The sequence below is a fragment of the Diachasma alloeum genome, unplaced genomic scaffold (assembly GCF_001412515.2).
Source record: "Diachasma alloeum isolate Michigan unplaced genomic scaffold, Dall2.0 Dall_scaffold_00206, whole genome shotgun sequence".
Classification (NCBI taxonomy): Eukaryota; Metazoa; Arthropoda; class Insecta; order Hymenoptera; family Braconidae; genus Diachasma; species Diachasma alloeum.
This window is the reverse complement of record NW_021680371.1, coordinates 1,554,970-1,582,197: the sequence shown is the minus strand read 5'-3', so window position 1 is coordinate 1,582,197 and position 27,228 is coordinate 1,554,970. Positions and strand designations below refer to the sequence as shown.

The window sequence follows — 27,228 nt, the reverse complement described above, 5'->3', positions numbered from 1 at the left end:
ATTTTCACTTTTACGAGTTTGGGGAAAGGCCAGCACCAATCCCCGGACGAGGAACAGTGAAGGTCAGTCCAGAAAAAATTACTGCGTTCGTCATAAGAATCGATTGTGATGAAAATCTCATTTTCGAAAAAAAAAACAACTCAAATCGTTCTACCACTTGGCTACTGAATTCATTTGTCAAATAGCAAAAATATCAGCGATAGAGCTCTGCAAAGGAGACTGGAGCCGCAGTGGAATCCACGAGTCGAAGTAAAAAAGCGAAGATAAACATCCGAGACATTAATCAACACGGATGATACACCACGGATGATTAAATTGAGGTGTGACGAACGTTCAATTGATCGTACAAAAACATGTGTTGAATTAACTCTGCATCGATGGGAGTATAATTGATGAGGCCATAACCATCATTTAATTTTCCTCATTTTTCCCGATATAGAGATCATAAAATATCGATTTTTGTCAGTGGAGCAGGGACTTGAATGGTTATACGTCACCACTGTTCTATTTTCATCAATTAGAAATAAATTAAAACAGATGGGAAAGAGAATCGAGAAAAAAAATTGAGTGGAAAATAAGCTGAGTCACGGAGTGATGTTGTTAATAGCTGGAGGATTTTGCATTTTTGCTGATGATGCAGGCACGAATCTTCTCGGAAGCTGGAGTCTGGTGATTTTGAGCGAATAAAAAAAATGTGATGCACGCGATACACTTTGTAGTATACCCAATCGTATGAGTCAGTGGTGTTATGTGATGCAAGTGGATGAGACGAGTGGATGAAAAATGAGAGCAATAGTTGCACCAGCGTATGCGGAATGATTTTTCCACTCGTCATGATCAATATCGCGAGGAATCAGGGAATTCCGCGATGCGGGAAACAGATTTATTGGATACATAGTAATATGATTTGCCAATTCCTCATCACTTTATTCATTAGGTCGTTAGAGGTAATCAATGGATTATTTATACTTCAGATGATAATAAAATGCTCTTGTGAGTTGTCATTTCAACGACTTTTTTATGGTTATCCAGCGAATTCTTTGCCCCCTCTTGGTGAGTCGTAGAGAACCAGTCTATAATTATCTCGGGTTATTCGAACGTAATTATTTCATGAAGTTGCATATACGTCAGCATTTGTATTGCTAATTTTACGTGATTATCGACACTACTTGGGGCTATTCCGATACACTGTTAGGGAATTATCATTAAATGTTCAACAATAACTAATTCATATGACAGTTTTATGTGTGTTCTCGTTGAGCAGTCAGTTGATTTGTGGAGTATTCAATGGGATTCCATTTTTCAAATTCACAGGGGAATGGAAATCATTGAGAATTATGAATATTCAGGGAAGGATTTGTGCTGAATTCGCAATGTATTCAAACTTCAATTGAACATGATTTTTAATTTTCGGAATCACTTGAAAGAATTCAAGCTGTTATTAAAATTCGATCGTTAGTTTAACATTTTAAGAAATGAAATTTTGTTCAATTTGTGGGGTAAATGGGGGTACATCGATTTTGAATCAAATTTTAATTTATAATATTGAAAATTCACAGACAACGAAAACTTCACGGTTAAAATTCTTCGTTTGAATTTTCCGTACCAAATTCCGGAAATTTTTATCGTGTTCAAGTCCCACTGAAATTTCAGGAAATTTTGCCATTGAAAAATTAAATATTTCATTTACTTTCTGTTCAAACGATCTGGAAATCGATAAAATACTTGATTTTTCAGTTCAATTATTCTGTGAAAAATTCTGAAAAATCAGGAAAGTTCAGGTCATTTTGTTTCTGACTATTCATGTTCCACTGAAAATTTATGAATTCCCGTGAATTCTGCTTCAAGCTTGAAATTTCTTGACCATTTTTTCCTTAAATCCGATTCAATGTCACTCTCATGAGATTTACTATAATATTTTCCATGAAATTTCAAAAAAATTTCATGCCCTATATCACCAGAAATTTTGCAGAAGCAACTAACTACACAGATGTAAACGACATATATAAATACTTAAAAGACTGTATACTGCACATTCAGATAATTTAACCGAAAATAAGGCAATCTAAAATTCTGAATATGAACAGCGATGGCCATCAATCTTTCGATTCTTCCATATTAAAAGAATTTCCGACTTACATTGATCAAGGTTTAAATATACTAATCGAAATTAAAAATCGTAAAATAATTAATAATCTAAATTTCCAATTGATAATGAATTAAATATTTAAAAAATGGAACTATAACTTTTCTGTTAAGTAGATAATATTAAATTTCTTATAAGAGATTTCTGATTATCCAAATAATCGTTAATCTTCCTAACTCAATTACTGATTAATGAATAATAATTCAAAATTTGACTATTTAAATTGATGATTAATTCAATAATTGAAATGTAAAAGTGATATTACGATACGGACAACTTAATAATTTAACAGTAATTATAATTCTGTAGTGAGGTGGTAAACTAGGATAAGTGTAATTGTTTTTTGAAAATTCTCTATTGCTTAAATCGAAAGTTCTCACAAACGTGGTCAAATTTTTTAAGTCTTCTGAAAGTGTTCCATTTTTGCACTTATCCTAGCCAGTCTACCGTCTAACTAATACCGTTAACTCATTTGTGAACTCTGATTGTGATGTGGATGTTTATACGGACTCGGAGTCATTACATCTAGAGCTTACAAATACTTATCTGGGCTAAGAGAAACTGCTTCATAATGTTTACTTTATAATTTAAATTTGAATCTTTGTTAGTGCATAATTTTCTCCTATTTACCTGCTTCGTGCCATTAACTCGCATTTTTTTGTTTTCTTGTTATCAGAATATTTACTTTTATTTTACAACTTTATATGATATGTAGTGACCCTGTCATTGGCCTTTGGCTGTTGGGTCTCAGTGCACAAAATAAAATAAAATAAAAATAAAATTATCCTAGTTTAGCACTTCGCTATAGAATTGATGGACATGGCTATCCCTGCAGATGAATAAATTTGTTACGATTCCGAACAAATGATTTCTATAGTGGAAAATTGATTGTTTATAAATTAGCCATAGAAAATGCTCAAATTTTCAAACATTGCATTTTTTAAATCATTTCATCAATTTTCCTCCAAAAGTAAACATTCCAATTTTTTTTCAAAATGTGAAATTGTTTTCTATCGTTTCACTGTCGAGATTCAAATTGAGACCCGCAAAGTTAAAATAATACAATCATTGTGAAATGTCCGGAAGCTGAGGGTTAAATGGGACTCACATGAAAGCTCTGACATTCGCCTACAAAAGTAGAGAAGCATTCCACTGGAGAAAAAATAGCCGAAGTACTTGGATATCCTCTAAATCGTCTAAATGCACTGATAGAAAGGATGAGTTATTGCTAACGAATTGATTTGGCTGGAGACGAGGGTCTATTCTGTCTCACCAAATGTTCATTCGTTAATAGTTAACAAATGCACATTTGAGGAGCCTTGTTTGCCTCGATTTTCACTTTTAAAGTGAACCATTCGTTAACTATTAACGAATATTCATTTCATCATATTCAACTCTACCATTCGTTAATAGTTAACGAATCTCGTTTGGAATAAATGAACCAGTCTATCAGGGTGATTAAGAGGAGACAAAATTTCACTGAAATGTTCACGTGATTAATGCTTTGAAATAAAAAGTTCATTGAATCTCCAGGATGGAGCTATAACTCTGGAGCCATATGATCGAGGTTCATATGAAACAAGGAAATGATCCCACGAACATTAGCCAAGTCTGTGACGCAAAACGTCTCGGCGTTTCGGTAAACGTGGACGAGTTTTTTTTAGAACTTTTTCTGCATTATTCCACCGAGATAATTGGCAGAGGAGACTTTGATTTCCTTTGGCAGTTGTTGGGATAAAAATAAACTGGAACAGGGTATGTGCGACGTCTTCCCTTTCGTCACATTCTCAGTAAATGATAGTCATTTGCATTAGCAAGTATTCAGACCTCCAATCACAGAAAACCACAGCGGTCACACACGCTTTCTCAGACGAATCTCCCCTTTACTATGTTTTTTTATTTTCTTTTTCTCCACATGTGCTCATTTATCAACACGAAATAGTCCCTTGAATGAAATAAATATTAATCCAACGGGGAAAATAAATAATCTGGAGTCAAGACTGTACTACTTTGAATGAAAGTAGCTCTATCTACCCTTTCGACGGGCTGCAGTATAGATTTAAACCTTTGTCACTACTCGTGTCGATAAGTGCCTTTTCGTTTACTTGTAAATGAAAAAAGGCACAGTTTGCCACTCATTGAACGTAACATCACTGATAAAATTGTATATTTCGATACGAGTGAGACGGAATATCCACGAGTGCGAAGCCGAGTCCGAGGGCTGCCAATTACACGAGCTGAAAATTCCCGTCTCACATGTGTCGAACAATATTTTTTGACAGTGATGTTACGTTCAGCGAGTGGCCGAACTGTGCCCTTTTCATTTGCGAGTAAATGAAAAGCATTTTCGTTTACTTTTCGTTTACGAGTGAACGAAAAGTCTTTTCGGCTCGAGGTGAACGTACGAGACTTTTTAACTATTATCACGATTCGTTAACTATTAACGAATCGCGGTAACAGTTGAGAAACCTCGTTTGGTGCAACTGAATCGTTCCACCATTTCCATCACTGTAGCAGCAGTGTCAAAATAGTATTTTTCGATACGAGTACGGAATAGTATATTATGTCATCAGGCGATAATAGTATATTTCGTAACGAGTGCAAAAAAGTGTTTCCCACGAGCTAAAAAACATTGTTTCACGAGTTACGAACAATATTTTTCATCACAACGTGACGGAAATTGGACTTTTAGGCACGCGGAGCGTGCCAAAAAGTTCACTTTCCGTCACAGCGTGATGAAAAAGTATTATCTGGCGAATGTGGCTTTATAATTCGAGCCGAAGGCGAGGATCATAATCACATTCGCCAGATAATACTTTTATCGCCGTGTGACATAAAAGTGTTTTTTTGGCTCGTGGGAGGTTTATAGCTCGAGCCAAAGGCGAGTGCATGATTTGATTGACAATTTCAGTAAGTTGAGGAATTCTCGTCTTCTGCTGCCGAAAAACTTTGGAATTCCATCGAATGAAACTTCAAATTTTCGAGAAATTTCTGGGAAATTTCCAATTTCATTATTACTAATAATTTGTCCCCTAAAAAATTTTGACTGAAATTTCCAGAAATTGACAGTCCCACTGGAATTCCAAGGAATTTCCAACAATAAAAAAATAAAAAATAATTAAACTAATACACAATTATTCAGAATGATACCATTCAAATTTTAGATAGAAGAATTCCAATGGCATCTTAATTCATGAATAAATGAAATTGAAGAAAATCTATAAATAGACATGAGTCACTCATTTGACGAGTGGCAAAGTGCGGGGATTACGTTGTGGATAATTAGAGGCCTCTGGGTTGTATATACGAATGCCTTCGCTGAAGAAGACGGTTTCTGTTAGCGTGAGGATGCTGCTCTGCAAGCATTCGTGGAACAAATGTCTGACGTTCCTTTCTACTCTACCCCTTCTCTCTGCTCACAATCAAACAGTGAGCATTAATTTTCATTCACATTCGTAGCTGTTTCAATTTCAAACATGCGCATTCAACGAGTCAAACTATATGCACATCTCGTGGCTTTCATGCCCGTTCCGCTTTGATAATGACGTGGAATTGAAACAGCAGGAAAATTGAATTAATGAACGGTAAAGGGGGGGGGGGGATATGGTGGAAACCACGGAGGCGAACTGGCCGACCATGATTACGTGGATCTACTTACACGGAATCAAACACTGTACTTATTGTCGATATGAATTTACGTTGAAGATGATCAAACACCGGGGAAATTTGATCTGGTGATAATTCGTTATGTGGAATGAATGAAATTTCCCTATATTTAAAGGACAGCAGGAAGTAATGAGATGGGAAATGTAAGTTTTGGAGTGAAATCATTGAGTAAAGTTTTGAAAGTGAGTCAGAAGTGAGAAGAGAAGAATTTGCAGAGAAAAAATCTCAAAGTGCTAATGTTGTTCTGATTTAAAGAACAAATACACGGAGAACCAAGTGAGAAATTGCTCTTGTATTGCATATAGTATAGCGATTTTTGCTAATAAATTAGCAATATGCTTCTGAATGGTTATTTTGAACATCATTTCCTCCCATCATGTATAATTCATTGTTTATTTTATTTTGTTAAATTGAATAAGATTTCTTTTCAACTAATTTTGTCAGATTTTTCAGTGAGTTGAATGTTATCGTCATCATTATTCTTATTATCCCTTTCTTCTACAGAAGCGATTGTCTTTTTTACAATTCTATTTCTTCCATCAGCCCTTTGATAAAATGTTATTTAGACATAATTGAATGAATTTGAAACATCACATTTGAGGAAACCATCAAAAAGCTCACTTTCAAGGAAATTCATGAAAAATTCAAAATTTTAAAAACTTGAAAAAATTAATGAATGAATTGAATTTTAATTAATAGCGATTGATAGGGCTCAACAGTACCTACATTTGAGGAAAAGAACAATCGACGAAAAATTTGTTTACATACATACGTACAAACACAGTCTCAAAATTGCATTTTCGGACTTTTTGGATCATAATGGGTCGATATAACACAAAAAAACCAAAACTAAAATTTAAACGTTTACAATGCTTCCATTCGGAAGCAACAATCCAAAATTTAAGGTTGAACGAATACAAAGGTTCCATTCGAAACCAAAAAATGGAGATGAAATAAATAACTTGAGCAGCTTTTCACCGTTTATGAAAAAAAATTTGAGTTTTTGTCACTTTATAGTCCCACTGAAAACCAACGGCAGTGGCTGTGTGGTTAGAGGGTGAAAGGACCAGATTTATTTGCCAATTCCTGGTCCCGCATAAAGACATAAGAAACGTCAAAGACGTATAAAATTAAAAAATAATAACAATACTACATTTGAAAATAAAAAATCGAGCATTAAGATGCGAAACGAGCAAAGCTCGTGTGTACTCTCCATTTATCCTCGAGTTCCAGACAATCTACGTTTTCCCATATTTGTTCAGTAGTCTACACTGACAGAAAAAAATAAGTTTATCAAGAGAATTTTGTTTGAACCAAGTATCATTTGAGATGCGTTACAGGCGTATACGAGAAGAGAAAAATGTTCGATGTGAAAATTCCTTGAATTTAAGTGAACACTTCCATAAGAGCATTTCGGAGAAGAATTACTGTTTTGTCTCCTCTGAAAATTTATAATCTGAAGATTTTTTTCCCGGTTTTGATGTCTATTTTCGATTTTAATGTCCCTCTTTTAAAAATTACTGGTCAGTCTTGGCAGAAATTTCTTTTTTTCTCCTTCACAGATGCCATTCGTTTGTCGAACGAATCACAAAATATCCTCCGCAAAAGTATTTTTTATTGAATTACGTTTCGCTCCATAATTACCTTTCGTATACTGCACTGAGAAAAAAATCTAAATAATTCTGCCACTCATATTTGTTCCAGACAAACAAATGGCCGTAATTTTCATATACAATTGTACTATAACTTCCACAAATTTGATTGGCAGAATTATATTTTTGTCTCAACGTAAAATATTTTCTAGATAATTTTTCTCCAACTTTTCTCTCCGTATAGCGATTACGCGTTTCCCATTTTTTCTACGTCTTCTCTCACTGGGATGTAAATACTGAGGTATTTCTTTCTCTGCGCCCTACCTGGTTAGAATTTTGTTTATTTCCTTGAGATTTCCATCAACTGGTCGGGTTCTTGGAATTCGCTGCCCTTATACCACGAGAGATGCGACTACATAACGAGTCGCATCTACCAAGGACGTGAACTTTGTCACGTACCCTAAACTCCGATCGGCCATAAACAGAATGCAGAATAGTACATTTCGTCATTAGGCCGAAAAAAACTTTTCTGGCGAATATGAGGTTTGCAGCACGAGCCGAAGGCGAGGGCTGCAATCATATGAGCTAGAAATGTTTTTTTGGCCGTATGACGAACAGTATTTTTTGTCATGACGGCCATAGGCAGAGATTCACGGACGCGCAGCGGAGCGTCCGTGAAGCGCTGCCTCGCGGCCGGAATGACAAAAATAGTATATTTCGTCACTAGGCCGAAATAGTTATTTGTGTCACAAGGCCCGTAAGTGGAGGTTTGCGATGAGTGTGAAGTTAGCAGCACGAGGCGTCGGTAAAGTAGGCCTTCGGCGAGCCTCGTCCCGCCTTACCGCGCCGAGTGCTGCTAACTCACACGAATCGCAAACCGACGCTACGGGCCGAGTGACACATACTATTTTTTATCATGAATGCCCGGGGGTGTGGGGGGGGGGNGAAATGATAAATTATAAATTCTAAATTAACGGACCGATCTAGGATGAAAAAATGAAGTAGAATGTGTCACAAGGTAAAATTCAACTATTTGTGCTGACGTACTTGCTGCGTCGTCACTGGTAATATTCACTTCACTAAAAATGTCTTGTGACTCCTCTTCGTCGCTGTCGGGTATAATGAAATTCATTTCGCTCTTTTAACGGAATTTGTTATGATTTTCCTCGTGAATTTTGGGTTTTAGTGGCAAACTATAGTTCAACCGCACGAGCTATAGTGTAAGAGGGACTCACTTCACGTCTTACTTAACAGGCCATGGCCCGTAAATCGTGAAATCGGGGCTAGTTTTTACTTACCGGCCCATGGCCTGGTAAATCCCACTTACGGGTTCTAAAACACCACGAAAACGCCACTTAACGGGCATGAATGACAAAAAAAACTTTTCTGGCGAATATGAGTTTGCAGCCCGAGCCGAAGGCGAGGGCTGCAATCATATGAGCTAGAAAAGTTTTTTTTGGCCGTATGACGAACAGTATTTTTTGTTATGATGGCCGTAGGCAGAGATTCACGGACGCGGAGCGGAGCGTACGTGAAGCGCTGCCTCACGGCCGGAATGACAAAAAATAATCTTCCGAACGCTATCCCTCGCCCTTCAAAACCCATCGGGTATTTCCCTCATGTTTTCCAGCACACCATGATAAATGCTGCACAAAAAGCATCTTCCTCTCGTTGTTACCCAGCGAAACCTTCCAGAAATAGACGATAATTTTGAAGGTCTCCGAGTACATTGTTAGAAACAAATAGAAATTTCATGGACAGTTAACTATTAATTTTCACAAGAGTGACATTTTTTTATTACCGAGCATTAGAAACCTATGTACAAGGTTTAGTAGCTATGATTGAAGTAGAATTTATATAAGTAAACATAACTGAACCGGACTTATAAGATTTTCAGCTCACATTCTTTGAAGAACTCATAGTTCAATAACTATGAGATCCTGTTCACACACAATTTTCGACATTATATAAGGTATAGTTGACAGTATTTCTCAATTAAAATCATCACTTTTTTGGCTGTTCTTCAAATCTTGGACTTACTGATCGGTAGAAATTGAGTTTGATCAGTTCTGGATCAATGTGTAACGCTTGTTTGAATCAATGCCTGATCCGAATGTCAGGATCCAATCTGCCTTATCAGTGCCTGATCAATTTTCCAGGATCGACCTTCATCATTCATAAATTAGCTAACATGCAATGAAAACAAGATGTGGAACTGTCTTGAAGTCGAATTTTCAGTTAGTCATGTGTGCCTCCGATGAAAGAATTAGTTTTTGAATTTTGAGTATCAACAAGAAATTGTGAATAATGAAATTGAACAATAAATAACAGCAATAAGCGACATTGAACGAATTTCGATGAAACTCTTGATAGAAATTGGAAAAACAGATTTCAGAGAAGTTTCATGAGTTTCATTTAAGTTAAAACTAACTAAAAAATGAGTAAGTAAAAATAAAGAATATAGACCTTTCAAAATTTTGTTAGAAAGGCCTTCTAATCTAGAAAATCTAGAATCTCACCGTTACCCCTCCTGGTAACCTGTATTAATTTGGGTTTACTTTGTCAGCCATGATTCATGCACTGTTTACTCACCGAAGATCGTAACAACACTGACGTGTAAATTCCTCCAGTATTACTGTGAAGCTGCTAAGAATATTTGTGTAGCCCACTGAAAACCCCGAAAGGAAGGATTCCGTCACGGACTATTCGAAATATGAGATGAGTAATCGTTTAAAGTAGCTCTACCCTTCGGCCGGGCTACGCTGTACTTTTGGATATTTTCAGTTTTTAAATTTTCCAAATAAATTGCATAGAAAAAATTTGAAAAAATTCATACCCAGTCAGTATTATCTAAATTAAAATTCGCAAAATATTGATATTTTTCCCTTTTATAAATAAATAATACAACTTATTTGCAACACGGTGGATTATTTTTTATGAGGTGTCAAAAAAATTATTGATTTTTTCACATCTAATGAAAAAAAATCAGATTTTAATCTTTGATTACAATGGAAATGTTGATTTTCACATAAGACACTGGGTTAAATCCTAGTTTTTAAACATTTCATTTTTGAAAAACCAAAACGATAATTGAATTGAGAAAAAAATTAGAATTCCGAATCTAATCGAGTTTTCTATAATTTATTTGCAGTTTTCAACAATCTTTGAATTTACGATAAGGGTAGAGCTACTTTAAGGTACTCTGAATTCAAACCAGAACAGGAAGGGTTCCGAATTTCTAAAAAGGCTCAGATCCGATAAGTTGGATCCTCAACTGCTCAAGAATTTCCTACCACACCCTGTCAGGGTTGAGGTTAGATGTTTCGGATTCGAACTGAACCATGAATAGGGATGGGCGATGTTTCAAAAAACATCGATTGTCGAAGAATTGATGTTTTTCAAAAGCATCGGTATTTTGAATCGATTTTTTAGGAAAAAACATCGATTATTTAAAATATCGATGTTTTTCTCATTACACCGTAAAAAAAACAATTTTTTTTACGTAATTTTTTTTTTGCTCGAGGAATTACGTTTCAAAGATAAGTATTACTGGAGAATTAAATTTTGAATCTCGAAACAGGGTTTTTGATTAATTGAAAAAAATATATTGAATATTTTCCGTTAGCTGCAATAATTGATAAAAATTGAAATTAAAAAAAAAGTGAATTTTTTTTTGCTCAAAAAAACCAATAAACGACTGAACTTGTTCACTTATCATTTATAACATACATACTGTAGAAAATAATAACTTCTGAATGCGGATAAATTATTATTTTGTTTATTCTCAATCAATCAACATTATTCTTCGACAAGTCATTACGTAAAGTCCACCTGATATCGGAATCCAAATTACATTGAATTTTCAGTGAAATCTGACGTTTCATGATTTTTTTATCCCTAAATCGCATTTAGTGTCATTGTCCTGAAAATTCAATAATATATTTACAGGAACTTTCTGGTTTTCTATTCATTTTTAGGGAAAAATGGAACTGAAATTTAGTAAATTTAGTCCTCTTTGATTTTTCTACAAAATTCTGAATTTTCAATGCTGAAATTACTTGAAATTTCAACGACGAAATTACTTTAAATTGCAGTGGTAATTAAATTCGATAAAAATTACCAAAAAGTGTACTGGAAATTAGAGACAAAAATTTTTAACAGCGTATTCGATTTCCATGAAATAACGAGGAGGATGACCGACATTTTCGAATATCATTCCATCGCAACTCTCAAATAATTAAAACAATTTCCCTTCATCTCTTCAACACGATTATCTCCTCATTATTTTTGTACCGCTAAATCGCATTCTGTGTCCCTGTCCTAAAAATTCAAGAATATATTTACAGGAACTTTTTGGTTTTCTATTTATTTTCAGGGAGAAATGGAACTGAAATTGACAGTTCTTGTTGATTTCCCACAAAATTCTGAATTCTCAATGACGAAATTACTTGAAATTTCAGTGGTAATGAAATTCCATAAAAATTTCTAAAAAGTGTACCGGAAATTTCAGGCAAAAATTGTCAACAGCGTATTCGATTTTTATGAAATAACGAGGAGGACGAACGACATTCTTGAATATCATTCCATCCCAACTCTCAAATAATTAAAACAATTTCATCTCTTCAACACGATTATCTCCTCATTATTTTTGTACCGCTAAATCGCATTCTGTGTCCCTGTCCTAAAAATTCAAGAATATATTTACAGGAACTTTTTGGTTTTCTATTTATTTTCAGGGAGAAATGGAACTGAAATTGACAGTTTTCGTTGATTTCCCACAAAATTCTGAATTCTCAATGACGAAATTACTTGAAATTTCAGTGGTAATGAAATTTCATAAAAATTTCTAAAAAGTGTACCGGAAATTTCAGGCAAAAATTGTCAACAGCGTATTCGATTTCTATGAAATAACGAGGAGGACGAACGACATTCTCGAATATCATTCCATCCCAACTCTCAAATAATTAAAACAATTTCCCTTCATCTCTTCAACACGATTATATCCTCGACACTACGTAGAATCCGCCTGATATCGTTAGCCTTCGCAAGTGGACGAGTGTACTGAACTAGTTTTTGCCCACTGTACAAGCGAATAAGCCTCATGTGTATGTCGGTAGACCGCTTGGCACCTCCCTTTTGCCAACTTGGCTCTGTCGACTCGTTCACCACAACTCCCTCTCACCCTCTCGCCCTCTCACGCTCTCCGTGAGGCCCCAAGGCGAAGACATCCATCCGATTCTGTTTCCACCTCAGTCTCTCCATTCCCCCTGCCTCCCCGTTTAGCTCGGAGACAGGATTTTGTAAATGTGTACTAGTATCTGTTATTCACAGCACCTATGTGAGCCTTGAAAATCCACACCGGTGGATCAAAAGATATATGGGAAGCACGAGTCAAGTAGTAAAGAGATCCGTCGAGTCAGCCTTGGAGGACGAATAATGAGGGAAATAACTTCAAATCAATTTCATCGATAATTGCAGTAATAATTTTCGCACAAAACGAACACTAAAATCCATCAGCGAAGGCCAAAACGACTATAATAATCCCCCACAATTACCGGCGAAATAAAAAATTGACAAAGCATTCAATCCAATAATTTACCCCGACGGAAAAAAATGAAAAGAAAAAACTTGAGCATTAACATTTATCGACAGATACGCAGGTGTTGCGGCTTTATCTCGCCGAGAAATTGTGGGTCGGCATCTCGGGCGGAAAAGGAAATAGTCCAACGGATCGGAGTGAGAGGGGATCCACTGCGAGAGTGAAAGAGAGAGTATTTGTTACGATAAGTTTGGAGGTTTGGGAGTACGAACGGCATTTTCAAAGGAAAACCCAAACACTGGGTTGTGTTGTCCGGGGCAGAGCGAACTTGAGATAGCTAGACAGCGTGGCAGCAGGCTCGTAGGCACGGCACCTACCCACACAATCTATCATTCACACACACACGAGCGGAAAATAAGTGATCGAAAAATCAAATAAAAAGTTAAACGACTTGTTGCAGGCGAACGAGGTTTTCAAGTAGCGGGGAATGTAGCTCGGTAGTTTGAGTTAAATATTCCACGTTCGAATTCCGTGGATGGAAATTCCACTGAGGTTGAATATTTGTGAGACAAAGAGGGAGGAATGAACGAGTGCAATGTGTTTGGCTCGGGCGTCTGAGGAGAGAAAGGGGAACTGTTGGCGATAGACAGCGTGGCAGCGACACAACCGATAAAAGGAAAAAAAGGCAAATGGGAAGAAAAAGAATAAGTAAGAATCGAGTCACGTATAGAGTTGGCGAGCGTACATTCACGGATACCGTACATTGAGCGAATGCAATCGAGCGACCGACGCGTTTCGCATCCAAGTAATCGGCTGAATTAATGCCCGAGGCCGGGGACTCGGGGATAGATCACCGCGCGAGAAATTCGATTCCTTGCTGGAAGATTGTGGGAATGAAAATTGTGTTACAGTAATGATCGGGCTCGTCTTCGTAGGTCATTGGTTGACATTTTTGGCGTCAATTTTTATCAAGTACACTGATAGAACGGATTAAATATTGTTAGCGAATGGATTTTCGTTGGAGGTTAGGGTCTATTCGGTCTCACCAAATGTTCATTCGTTAATAGTTAACGATGTATATTTGAGGAGTCTTGTTTGACTTGACTTTCGCCGTTCAAGTGAACCATTCGTTAACTATTAACCAATATTCATTTGGTCATATTCAACTCTACCATTCGGTAATAGTTAACAAATATCGTTTGGAATAAATGAATCATTCTATCAGTGTACTGGGGAAAATTTTCGTCTATTTTTCGGGTCCCGGACATTTTTGTCGTGTTTAATTTTCACGGAAATTTCGGGGAATATTGATATTGGAAAAGTAATATTCCATTGATTTGTTGTTTGAGTGATCTGAAAATCAATACACTGTTGGAAAAGTTTAGCTGAATTTTTCGGAAAAAGACTTGGAATTTGATTCAAGGGGAAAACGTCAATGGAATTTCAAGTTTCGCTGAAAATTCAAGTAAAATCTCATTTTTTCGTGGCCGAAAAACGAAAACTCTACAATTTACATGAAGTTTCAAGTGAAAATTAATATTCAGTGCCAAATTCCCTTGAATACTCAGGGAATCCCTTTGAAATTCTTGAAATTTCAGGAATTTTTGAAAAAAATTCCAGAAAGTTGAGAGGAATCTGGACCTAAGGAAGAGATTTCTCTGAATTTTTCCGGATTTTTCACCAATTGCCCCGGAATGATTAAATCTTAATTTATAGTTCCCATGGATTTTTCGTTCAAATAACGAATTTTCAATGATAAAATTCCTTGAAATTACAGTCGATGCGTAACTTGTTAGAAATTTCCAAGATTCTTAGCGAAATTTTTTGAATTCTACCTAAGACTTGAAATTTCATAATCATTTTTTCCATAAATCGGATTCAATGTCACTCTCATGAGAAATACTATCATATTTTTCATGAAAATTCGAAAAATTTCTAACATTATAACAGTTTGATTGAAATTTCGAGGAATTTCCTCATTGAAAAGTTTCAATTCCAGAGAAAAATCATAGAAATCATGAATTTCAGTTCATTTTTATTATTCTTGAAGTTTTACCCAGTTCAAGTTCAATATAATTCGGAATGGAAAAATAAGTGTCTAATGTTTTGTGTTGGGAAATGGAAAAATAAGTGTCTAATGTTTTTCCATTTCGATGAATAAAGAAAAATCAATAAGGCATGCGTGATTGAAAAACTCTGCATTATGACATCTCAATGCATACTATGTTTTTTTCTATTTTCTCCAACTTCTCAATTTTTTATGGTTTTTAAAAATAAAATAATAAAAATAAAAAAATATGTGTTTAATACTTTTCATTCAATTTTCGTGTTTCATCACTTGATTCCATAAAAATTAAAATCCTTGAATGACCCAATTATCAATTACCATTTGATAAATGTCTCAAATAATTACTGAAATGTCGCGCAATGACAATTAAATGAAAGTTGTTGCATTTTCTCCAACATCTCTTGACATCACAGTGAAAATGATTGAAGGTATTTATCGCGGGAGAAAAAATGTGGACGCATAGGAGGGGTATGGGCGTATGTACGGCTTGGAGATTGGGGAGACACTCTTGGTTTGAATAAAGAGTCATTTCAATACAAATATTTGAGGGCCATTTTATCGAGACTGATCGTTGGGGCTTATCGGTAATGACCATTTACAATATGGAATAGGGCACAGGCTTGCTGGGGGAAATGAGAGTTTTCAATGCATGAGATTCCTGGGAAGATTAGAAGTCTAAAAGAATTGTTTGATAAATGCAAAGAAAGGGGGATTGTGGTTCCATTTGTATTGGGAATGACTAACGTTTTGTGTATTGATAAAAAAATTTCACTGAAATTTCAAGAAATTTTGTCAATGAAAATTCATAATTTCATGGAAACATCCGTGGAAACTGTAAATTTCAGTTTAATTATTCCGCGAAATTAACGAAAAATCAGAAAAGTTCCGAGAAATCTCTCTTTGAATTCCACATTCCTCTGAATTTTCAGGGAATTCCTTCTAAAATTCCCGCAATTCCAAGAATTTTACAGGAATTCCCTGAAAATTCAAGGGAATTGGGCTGTGAAGATTCATTTTCGCTTGAAAATTTATGTAAATTGTGCAATTTCTGTCTTCAAGCCGCTACAAAAATGATCGGATTTTAGTTGAATTTTCGAAGAAACTCGAACTTTCATTGGCTTTTTTCCTCTAAAATCGAATTCAATGTCTTCTTCCAGAAAATACATCCAAATTTTTTAAACAGTGTATAACTAAATTTCATTTAAAAAATGATGAAATGAAAAGAGCAGAATCACTAGTTTGAGGGAATATTTCTGTTTCGACTGAAAATTAATGACAATATGAATGGATCAGGCTATTTGATTTCGATTTACATTTTATTACCAATCATTAAATACTAAAATAAGAAATATGACAGGGTTTTATGGAAGAATATTGGAAAAATTGAAATCTATGGAAATAGTTACACAAAATCGTATGTACACGGAGAGAAATATTCAATAAAAATTACCTATCTTTTCCGTAATTCCGGAGCGAAATGTGGTTGTAGGAAATTTTACGGAACTGTCACGGAATTTTTCCAGAGCGTTCCGTAATTTTTACCTGAATCTCCTATGAAAAATTACGATACCGTCACTTCCAGAAAATGACACTGAATTCAATTTAACGGAAAAAAGTATATGAAACTTCAAGATTCCCTGAAAATTCAAGGAAATTCCTGATTTTTCAGTGGAAGAACCATGAAGATTCCGAAATTTCCATGAATTTTCAATGTAAGCATGATAATTCAATAAGAAATTGCTCTGAAATTTCAAAAAATTGAAAATTCAAGGACATTTTTGCTTGAATTTTCCCAATTTCCATGAATTTTCATGGAATAATTTAACTGAAATTTAAAATTTCCATGAATTTTCCACGAAAACCACGAATTTTCAATGGTAAAATTCCCTGAGGTTTCAATGAAACCGTCACTTGTTTCATATTTCAAGACTCAAGTCTGGAAACTTCAGTGAAGATTTTTTAACAGTGTATCCGAATGTGTAAAATGAATCGTTCTTTCCCCAGTCCCAAAGACACTCATTGTCTCTTCAACATAACCGCTAATAACATTCAACCCTGTTGAGTTGCGAAACTTGGAAAACTATTCGCAAATTAACTCATTATCATTATTTCAAATTCAAGAAAATTATTTCCTCTCTGAGTATTGAAATTCTCAGAGGTGAAATTGGTTAGGAATTAAATGCGGAAGTTGGATAAAAATATCATGCGCTACATCCGCCCTCGATACTGATAAATCTTATACTGTTACATATCCATAATCACAACTCAATCTTACCGAGAAATTACACTCGAATATTTCCCACGATCATACCAGTGATAGCTATTGTAAAAGTAAATTATAATGAAAAACCAGCGTAAAAAGAGGTGTAAAAAACAGAATGGATGATAAAAAATTGCAAGTAAAATCGATAGTACTTTAGAGGCGATTGTCAGGGTGAAAGTAAAACGTTTCTAATTTCGGATATATATCTTTAGAATGCATGAGTTACAGTTTATCACATGGTGGTAATATAATATGGAATAAAATGCCTATTGAGGTGGCATGTCTATTGCCACACATTGCTTTCCCACTATTGACAACCATTTGCACGAATTAAATATCCGTTTTCATGCGGCTTACGTATAGAATGCGACAGGAATTGGAAAGGTGTGCACTGGGTGTCTCTGCGTGATAAGAATGAAGATTTCACGATGTTCGTGAGCTGGAGAAATCGTGGAAAAAAGGTTAGAGGAATTTTTTCTCAATTGTCAAGAATCACTGGCGAGATGAGTGTGTCCTTGGAATTTTCATTGAATTGAAAGAAAACAAGTGGAAAATTGCTCTTGTATTGCATGTAGTATAGTTATTTCTACTAATAAATCAGCAATTTGCTTCTGAATGGTTATTTTGCACGTCATTTTCTTCTATCATATATAATTCATTGTTTATTTAATTTTATTAAATTGAATAAGATTATGTTATTATTATTCTTACTATCCTTTTTTTCTATAGAGCCGATTGTCTTTTTTGCAGTCTTATCTCCCCCCTCAGCCCTTCGATAGAATGTTGATAGAAAAATTTGATTTATACATACTTGAATGAATTTGAGACACATTTGGAGAGACCATCAGAAAGCTCACTTTCAGGGAAATTCATGAAAAATTCGAAATTTTCAAGGATCATCATAAAAATCAAATCGATCAATATAGCTATCATAATCATCTTTTAACTTCGACTGATGGCATTAAAGCAAATATTTTAAGCTATGATTGAATTCATTTGAAGCACGATATTCAAAGATATCCCCGGAATTCTGATTTTCAATAAATGGCAAATTTTTGCACATTTTTAAATAAATCAAAATCACGATTATTGCTATCGCCTTCATCTTCGAACTCGGTCAAAAGGGCATTCAAACAAATTTTCTAAGCCATCAATCAATTCATTTACAACATTTTCTTTAGCTATCGTGGGACAACCGATTTTCGAAAAAATTCCAAAATTAAAAAAACTAATCGATGAATTTAGTAGCGAAGTGGTAAAACGGTTCAAGTCGACTTATCTCTTAGTTGAGTTTTTGAAGAATATCTCCGAATCTAAAGTAGATAATGAAATTTTCGTAATAACCTTTTTTCTAGAGTAATTTGAGTGCTACCAGAAAGGTCTGAACAAAAATTTAGCTATCTCCCTTAGATTTCGAGATATTCACAAAAAACTGGTCAATTGTCAAAATCGACTTAAACTGCTTTACGACTTCGCTACTGAATTAAATTTTAATTAATGGCAATTGATAGAGTTCAACAATACCTACACTTGAGGAGAAAAAACAATTCCATCTATTTATTAGTGTACAATCGAAGAAAAATTTGTTTACATGCGTACACACATACATCCATGTGCACAGACACGGTCTAAATATTGCATTTTCGGATTTTTTGGATCATGCTGGGTCGATATAACACAAAAAATCCAAAACTTAAATTTGAACGATTACGAAGCTTCCATTCGAACGCAAAAATAAAATTTCCCAAAGTTCCAACAATTGCTATAATTTATTTGTAAAAAACAAATGTTAAAAAAATGACTATTCTGTGAAAAATGTAATTTCAATGACACTGAATATCCACGATTTTTATCAAATTTATCTCGATTTAATTGACAAATGTTATGATTGAAAATGGATGAATCTATAGTGTGGTCTGTACCAAATTGTAAAAGATCCTTGCATATCCTTAAACATGGAGACTTCATTTTATTTAATTTTCAACAAGAGTAAAGAATATTACCAAAGATTTCATCTTGAATTGAATTCCAATTCACAACATGGAAAATTGAAATATATTCCTTACTTGAATGTCGTCAAATTTTCTAACACAGTGGGAATTTTGTCGTTTGATGGAATCAATTTTCGTGGTTCTCCTGGGGTAAGATGAATCGTGTTCTTTTCATTCAGGACGCAATGTCACTGTCTTTCCTATGACACTACCCACAATCTTCAATGTTTGTTGTTTGAAAACATAACGAGACTGAAGGTTGTAGGTTGTGTCATTGGAGAGACAGAGAACGTTCACCCTAAATTTAAAAAGCTAACCCATTTCCCACATAAGTTGTCGAAATACAAGGTGACACTCCAAGGTTGTGAAGGTTACTACGTGCCGGTGGTGCACGTAGGCAAAAGTCGTATAGTTCTGCGATACGTTTTTATAGCGCAATCCTGACATCATGTAAAAGAACTAGGAACAATTAAATTATGGAGCCAAAGAACAGCACCAACAGCCACACTGAGATCACTGAAATATTTTTCTCCGTACTGGACTTGCTAGTTTATGATGACAACGGACTTCCGAGCTCTCATAGCTATAGACAAATTCTTAACGAAATGTAAACTCCGCATATAAACAGTAATATGTAACTATCAAAAGATAACCAATGTTACACGAAAATGTACGAAAACCTCATCTATCGACAGTGTAAAGAACCCTGCAACGGGTTCGATACTGTAAACCAATAAAAAAAAAAATTCTGGAGCCCTAGGAACTAGGACTTATTAAATTATGAAAATTGTCCAAGCTTCTATGTTTATGAGAAACTTATCAGAATTTTTGTAGACAAACCAGGTATGAAAAAATCCTATAGGATATCCTATCACTGCGAAAACTTATGTCTGAATTTCAGACACTTTTGTAGACACTTTTCGAACACTTTTGGGACGATTTTGTAGACACTTTTGAGACATTAAAATGTGTCTGAATCAATGGAGATATTTCAATTTCAGACATCAGCACGTCTGAAATTAAGATACAGATATCAGTTTCAGACACAAGCGATGTTTGAAATTTTCGATGTTTGAAAAGTTGCTAAATTGAATGAAGTACTTGGGTATCCTTAAAGTAGATCTGAAGACAATACTACCCAAAAGTTAGTCCCTGTGGATTTCCGGAAAAAATTCTAAATTACTTAATTTACTAGCTCATATTAAAGCTTACTAGCTTACTAGATTATATTATATTCTATTAATTTATTTTATGGTTTTCTTTCCAATTTTTCTTTGTGGTTAAATTAAATTTACTGGATTCTATTCCCATTGTAATATACAAATTGTGGGAACAGTTTTTCTCATTTTCAAATGAAGAGATATTTATGTTAAATAATATCAGTATAATATAATAATTCCTCTCAATGAAATCAGATCATGAAAACGAAAATTTTTAGAAATTTTAAAGAAGTTTTAAAATTGATATATTTTTTCAAATAATGAAGGAATACCCATCAATTCAATTTCTATCCTCACATTTTGATAGAATACATAAAAAAATAGCAAAGAATAAAAATCGGAGATGAAAAATTTTATCGGATTAATATAATGTAATAATAATAATTGCATTCTCATAAGTTTTTTTTTATCGCTATGTTACATCGCTTCGATCCGGTTAGGGTATACTATACACGCAAAACCCTATGAGCGGCATTGGAATCGTGCCGAGCGGTATTACCCGACGGCGGCTAGTACCGCTCAATAGGCTTTCTCTTTTATTTTCTATCAATTTTGTGGATTCTAAGGAGAATTAGGCGTCTACACTTCGAGAATAACGAGTTCAATAGTTAAAGAAGTCTCACAAAAAAGTTTTTTATACTCAAGTTGAAATATAAAATATAAAACTGGCATTTCCCCTTAGGTGGGCGGTACAGTCACACCCTCCCCTACACTGCGATGATGATCAAGACTTTAAATGGTTAGATCGCACCATTCTACCCGGCCGGGATTTGAGCTCGAAACCTTTCGCATGTGAGGCAATGAACTGCGCCAAGCCACCGAACAAGGAAAATCTTTTGATTTAATATTCTTCGTACAAGATACTAGACGATTTACATTTTTCGTGATCATTTGAGTACGATTCCTGGTGTGAAACACGAATGTTTGATTGAAAGTATTATTCTTTTCCAAAATTACAATTTAGAATCTCGGAATAAGCTAGGTTATTNTCACACCCTCCCCTACGCTGCGATGATGATCAAGACTTTAAATGGTTAGATCGCACCATTCTACCCGGCCGGGATTTGAGCTCGAAACCTTTCGCATGTGAGGCAATGAACTGCGCCAAGCCACCGAACAAGGAAAATCTTTTGATTTAATATTCTTCGTACAAGATACTAGACGATTTACATTTTTCGTGATCATTTGAGTACGATTCCTGGTGTGAAACACGAATGTTTGATTGAAAGTATTATTCTTTTCCAAAATTACAATTTAGAATCTCGGAATAAGCTAGGTTATTAAGGGTCTAAAGTCTAAACAATTCTGAAGTGAATAATTTTACTACTCATTTAACCCTAATCTGGGTTAAACTGGGGTTAAATCTGGGTGGCTTGGTCACCTCCGCGGGGATTCGTTAATGTGTTATTTGGGTTCCAGCGTTGCCGAATTCACTCTACACTGAATGACCGGTGATTTTAGCGATTTTCCAGCAACGTCGCATAACAAGCAATTTCATTCAACACGGAAAAAATAATTCATAAGTTGAAAATATTTCGTTTTCTTTATGAATTTCGGCAATTGTTCGGCAAAAAACTACCATAATTTTTTAGACACTTTGAAAAAGTCAAATTGTTTTGAATTTCTCCGATTGGCCAGTCAATGACATTTAAGGTATATCCCAAGGAAACAGGTTTTTCGTACGATTGTCCCCACGTTTTTCACAGATAATGTTTATAATATTGCCCAGCTACTGAAAAAATTTCAACTAGCTGTGCTACACAGTTTAAGAGATAATAACTGCGGGCTTCTAGCGCGCGAGGCACAGGGCAAACGGGGGTTATGGGTCCCCTCAAACTTGATTTTTCCATTTTACGAGAAAACGATTCTACGATGTTCTTAAAAAACGAATCCATGGCAGATCGATAAATCTCGAATATGGTGAACTTTTTTATAAAATTTTATAGTAGATATATATCCCGAGTCGAATAATTGGACCTGACAAGTTCTACTTAGGTCGTTCCGTTCAGAACTGGATAGGTCTCGGGAAGCCTCTTCCCAAGTGCTTTCGAAACCTTTCTACCTCTGGTCATGTCCCATTTCAGCACTTGTTAGGTGTAAGCAGGACTTGTATTCAGACTTTCCAAATCCTTGCCGGTCCCCGTAATTCTATGGGCCTATATTAAATCTGCGTTCATATCCCTGTTTACTCATGCGTTATTGAAATAAAAAATGCAATTATTATTTTTTTTTTTAATCTCGAAAATCGACATTTCACGAGAGGGTGGAGAGGAGATGCATGTAAGTGGAGGCTTGACATTTTTACCCAACAAGGGGAGAAGGTAGCAGAATCTATTCTAGCCACTCTTGTCCCTACGCTTGCATGCATTATCCAAAAAAAAAATGAAAGTGTTAACAAATCTGACCATTGTTCCAAGTAAAAACCGAAAATCTGACCCTGTGGCCCCCGGTGAATAAATTTTCACTTTTTCCACATACTTTTGACAGTTCTGACTAGCCCGTCGCTTAAATAGTTGGAATCAACGTTCACCCGGCTAAAAAATTCGATTTTGGCGAAAATCCACTTGCCCCGGAAACCCGAAAATTTGACCCTTTGGCTAGGTCCAAAAAAAACGGTTTCTCAATTTTCACTTTTTCCACATACTTTTGACAGTTCTGACTAGCCCGTCGCTTAAATAGTTGGAATCAACGTTCACCCGGCTAAAAAATTCGATTTTGGCGAAAATCCACTTGCCCCGGAAACCCGAAAATTTGACCCTTTGGCTAGGTCCAAAAAAAACGGTTTCTCAATTTTCACTTTTTCCACATACTTTTGACAGTTCTGACTAGCCCGTCGCTTAAATAGTTGGAATCAACGTTCACCCGGCTAAAAAATTCGATTTTGGCGAAAATCCACTTGCCCCGGAAACCCGAAAATTTGACCCTTTGGCTAGGTCCAAAAAAAACGGTTTCTCAATTTTCACTTTTTCCACATACTTTTGACAGTTCTGACTAGCCCGTCGCTTAAATAGTTGGAATCAACGTTCACCCGGCTAAAAAATTCGATTTTGGCGAAAATCCACTTGCCCCGGAAACCCGAAAATTTGACCCTTTGGCTAGGTCCAAAAAAAACGGTTTCTCAATTTTCACTTTTTCCACATACTTTTGACAGTTCTGACTAGCCCGTCGCTTAAATAGTTGGAATCAACGTTCACCCGGCTAAAAAATTCGATTTTGGCGAAAATCCACTTGCCCCGGAAACCCGAAAATTTGACCCTTTGGCTAGGTCCAAAAAAAACGGTTTCTCAATTTTCACTTTTTCCACATACTTTTGACAGTTCTGACTAGCCCGTCGCTTAAATAGTTGGAATCAACGTTCACCCGGCTAAAAAATTCGATTTTGGCGAAAATCCACTTGCCCCGGAAACCCGAAAATTTGACCCTTTGGCTAGGTCCAAAAAAAACGGTTTCTCAATTTTCACTTTTTCCACATACTTTTGACAGTTCTGACTAGCCCGTCGCTTAAATAGTTGGAATCAACGTTCACCCGGCTAAAAAATTCGATTTTGGCGAAAATCCACTTGCCCCGGAAACCCGAAAATTTGACCCTTTGGCTAGGTCCAAAAAAAACGGTTTCTCAATTTTCACTTTTTCCACATACTTTTGACAGTTCTGACTAGCCCGTCGCTTAAATAGTTGGAATCAACGTTCACCCGGCTAAAAAATTCGATTTTGGCGAAAATCCACTTGCCCCGGAAACCCGAAAATTTGACCCTTTGGCTAGGTCCAAAAAAAACGGTTTCTCAATTTTCACTTTTTCCACATACTTTTGACAGTTCTGACTAGCCCGTCGCTTAAATAGTTGGAATCAACGTTCACCCGGCTAAAAAATTCGATTTTGGCGAAAATCCACTTGCCCCGGAAACCCGAAAATTTGACCCTTTGGCTAGGTCCAAAAAAAACGGTTTCTCAATTTTCACTTTTTCCACATACTTTTGACAGTTCTGACTAGCCCGTCGCTTAAATAGTTGGAATCAACGTTCACCCGGCTAAAAAATTCGATTTTGGCGAAAATCCACTTGCCCCGGAAACCCGAAAATTTGACCCTTTGGCTAGGTCCAAAAAAAACGGTTTCTCAATTTTCACTTTTTCCACATACTTTTGACAGTTCTGACTAGCCCGTCGCTTAAATAGTTGGAATCAACGTTCACCCGGCTAAAAAATTCGATTTTGGCGAAAATCCACTTGCCCCGGAAACCCGAAAATTTGACCCTTTGGCTAGGTCCAAAAAAAACGGTTTCTCAATTTTCACTTTTTCCACATACTTTTGACAGTTCTGACTAGCCCGTCGCTTAAATAGTTGGAATCAACGTTCACCCGGCTAAAAAATTCGATTTTGGCGAAAATCCACTTGCCCCGGAAACCCGAAAATTTGACCCTTTGGCTAGGTCCAAAAAAAACGGTTTCTCAATTTTCACTTTTTCCACATACTTTTGACAGTTCTGACTAGCCCGTCGCTTAAATAGTTGGAATCAACGTTCACCCGGCTAAAAAATTCGATTTTGGCGAAAATCCACTTGCCCCGGAAACCCGAAAATTTGACCCTTTGGCTAGGTCCAAAAAAAACGGTTTCTCAATTTTCACTTTTTCCACATACTTTTGACAGTTCTGACTAGCCCGTCGCTTAAATAGTTGGAATCAACGTTCACCCGGCTAAAAAATTCGATTTTGGCGAAAATCCACTTGCCCCGGAAACCCGAAAATTTGACCCTTTGGCTAGGTCCAAAAAAAACGGTTTCTCAATTTTCACTTTTTCCACATACTTTTGACAGTTCTGACTAGCCCGTCGCTTAAATAGTTGGAATCAACGTTCACCCGGCTAAAAAATTCGATTTTGGCGAAAATCCACTTGCCCCGGAAACCCGAAAATTTGACCCTTTGGCTAGGTCCAAAAAAAACGGTTTCTCAATTTTCACTTTTTCCACATACTTTTGACAGTTCTGACTAGCCCGTCGCTTAAATAGTTGGAATCAACGTTCACCCGGCTAAAAAATTCGATTTTGGCGAAAAATCCAACATCTGACACTTTGACCCTTGTGACCCTTGGACCGACTTCCCCACCGGAAAAATCCAAGATCCGACACTTTTGGCCTCCGGTGAAAAAAAATTGTTTTCAATTTTTCACTTTTTCCACATTCTTTTGATAGTTCTGAATAGCCCGTCGCTTAAATAGTTGGAATCAACGTTCACCCGGCTAAAAAATTCGATTTTGGCGAAAATCCACTTGCCCCGGAAAACCCGAAAATCTGACCCTTTGGCTGGGGCCAAAAAAAACGGTTTCTCAGTTTTCACTTTTTCCACATACTTTTGACAGTTCTGACTAGCCCGGCGCTTAAATAGTTGGAATCAACGTTCACCCGGCTAAAAAATTCGATTTTGGCGAAAATCCACTTGCCCCGGAAAACCCGAAAATCTGACCCTTTGGCTGGGGCCAAAAAAAACGGTTTCTCAGTTTTCACTTTTTCCACATACTTTTGACAGTTCTGACTAGCCCGGCGCTTAAATAGTTGGAATCAACGTTCACCCGGCTAAAAAATTCGATTTTGGCGAAAATCCACTTGCCCCGGAAAACCCGAAAATCTGACCCTTTGGCTGGGGCCAAAAAAAACGGTTTCTCAGTTTTCACTTTTTCCACATACTTTTGACAGTTCTGACTAGCCCGGCGCTTAAATAGTTGGAATCAACGTTCACCCGGCTAAAAAATTCGATTTTGGCGAAAATCCACTTGCCCCGGAAAACCCGAAAATCTGACCCTTTGGCTGGGGCCAAAAAAAACGGTTTCTCAGTTTTCACTTTTTCCACATACTTTTGACAGTTCTGACTAGCCCGGCGCTTAAATAGTTGGAATCAACGTTCACCCGGCTAAAAAATTCGATTTTGGCGAAAATCCACTTGCCCCGGAAAACCCGAAAATCTGACCCTTTGGCTGGGGCCAAAAAAAACGGTTTCTCAGTTTTCACTTTTTCCACATACTTTTGACAGTTCTGACTAGCCCGGCGCTTAAATAGTTGGAATCAACGTTCACCCGGCTAAAAAATTCGATTTTGGCGAAAATCCACTTGCCCCGGAAAACCCGAAAATCTGACCCTTTGGCTGGGGCCAAAAAAAACGGTTTTTCAGTTTTCACTTTTTCCACATACTTTTGACAGTTCTGACTAGCCCGGCGCTTAAATAGTTGGAATCAACGTTCACCCGGCTAAAAAATTCGATTTTGGCGAAAATCCACTTGCCCCGGAAAACCCGAAAATCAGACCCTTTGGCTGGGGCCAAAAAACACGGTTTTTCAGTTTTCACTTTTTCCACATACTTTTGACAGTTCTGACTAGCCCGGCGCTTAAATAGTTGGAATCAACGTTCACCCGGCTAAAAAATTAGATTTTGGCGAAAAAAACGGTTTTTCAGTTTTCACTTTTTCCACATACTTTTGACAGTTCTGACTAGCCCGGCGCTTAAATAGTTGGAATCAACGTTCACCCGGCTAAAAAATTAGATTTTGGCGAAAAATCCAACATCTGACACTTTGACCCTTGTGACCCTTGGAGCGACTTTCCCCCCGGAAAAATCCAAGATCCAAACACTTTGGCCTCCGGTGAAAAATTTTTTTTTTCATTTTTCACTTTTTCCACATACTTTTGATAGTTCTGAATAGCCCGTCGCTTAAATAGTTGGAATCAACGTTCACCCGGCTAAAAAATTCGATTTTG

At 36.2% G+C, this 27,228-nt stretch overlaps 1 protein-coding gene across 5 annotated transcripts in view; it reads right to left on the bottom strand.

The window, feature by feature from the left end:
* Nucleotides 1-27,228, bottom strand: part of LOC107036189 (peroxisomal leader peptide-processing protease) — a 96,110-nt gene that overhangs the window by 11,920 nt on the left and 56,962 nt on the right. The window contains exon 1 of one of the 5 annotated variants that reach the window (XM_015253965.1): nt 9,924-10,001. The exons of 3 other annotated variants lie outside the window; for them this stretch is intronic. The gene's annotated coding sequence lies outside the window, so the exon portion shown is untranslated. Of the gene's footprint in view, nt 1-9,870; nt 10,002-27,228 lie in introns of those variants that run through there. One more of the 5 variants, XM_015253963.1, reaches the window with a different exon arrangement.